The following is a 1,219-nucleotide window of genomic DNA, read 5'->3' as shown; positions in this document are numbered from 1 at the left end:
CCCCTCCCCCTGCCCGGGCCGTCTCCGCCCTCGGGGGCGCCCGGAGGCCGCCGGGACCGCGGGGAGCGGGTCGGGGCCGCGGCGCGGCTCGGGACCCGGGGTGCAGGGGCCCCGGGCTGTCAAGGCGAGAGAGCCCCGGGGCCGGGGCGGCGGGAGGGCTGGGCCCTCAGCCGGCGGAGAGGATGCGAGGAGCTTTCTTCTTTTCCTCTTCACAGAGCTTTGTTGAACTAGCTGTTGCTGCAAAACTGCTGGGAGAATCCCATTGGTTTGCGTGGGGACCGCAAAAAGGGTGGTCCTGGGGGCTCTCTGTATAAATAACCCGGTGTTATGGGTCCTCTTTGCGGGCGACCCAGTTGGAACGTGCCTTCGGGGTGCGATCTTCTCCGTACAAGGCCCGTGTCCCCCCGCAGCTGTTACTTGTATATGTTCACTTTATATCATGCATTGGAGGAGCGACCTCTCCCCCCTCCCTCTGCCGGTTAAGCTGGTGGCCGGTTCTGTCCCCTTATAGCAGAACCAAAAAAAAAAAAAAAACCCCTCAGTCAAAGGAAAGCCTGTTGATTGGACAAAGCTTGTCAAAATTCGTCCTGGTGGTTTTTTTGGAAATGTGTGTTGTCAGCCGATCTGTGCGGTGGTCGTGGTTCCGCTCAGCTCCCTTGCAATGAGAGGATTCAATCCCCATCCCAGGCTGTCGGGATCTCTGCAGTTTCCAGAGCTGGCAGGGGCTGTGAGTGCTGCATAGGTAGGTTCCTGGAGAAGGGAGTGGCAGGAATTCGGAGTCTCTGCGTTCCGAGTTTGGAGGCGATCTCCACAAAAATGACAAGACAGCACCTGCTCTATCCTAGAAGTAAACAACAGTAGCAATTCAGCAACTGGCAACAGCTGGCAAAGCACCTTCCTTTTCCTGCACTGACCGGCCACTTGGGTTCCTGGAGGAAGGCTGGAAGAAAACGGGGACCCTTGAACATGGCTGTCGTCGCGGACTAGACCCGGATTTCAGCGTTTCGCTCACTGCTCGGATCGAGGGCCTTACTCTGTTCCCTCTTTTTCAGTACTCACGTTCTGGGATGAAGAAATTTGTTCACAACGATCGCTGGGGCTCAGATTACCGCAAAAAAAAAAAAAAAAAAAATCACCTTCTGAAACTTTTTGTTTCAATACTTCTCATTTGGACCTGCAAAATAAGAATAAGCAACATTAAGTAACGAACTTTCACTTA

Source organism: Herpailurus yagouaroundi, unplaced genomic scaffold (assembly GCF_014898765.1).
Source record: "Herpailurus yagouaroundi ecotype Mexico unplaced genomic scaffold, PumYag 182, whole genome shotgun sequence".
Taxonomy (NCBI): Eukaryota; Metazoa; Chordata; class Mammalia; order Carnivora; family Felidae; genus Herpailurus; species Herpailurus yagouaroundi.
This window is presented reverse-complemented; position numbering follows the sequence as displayed.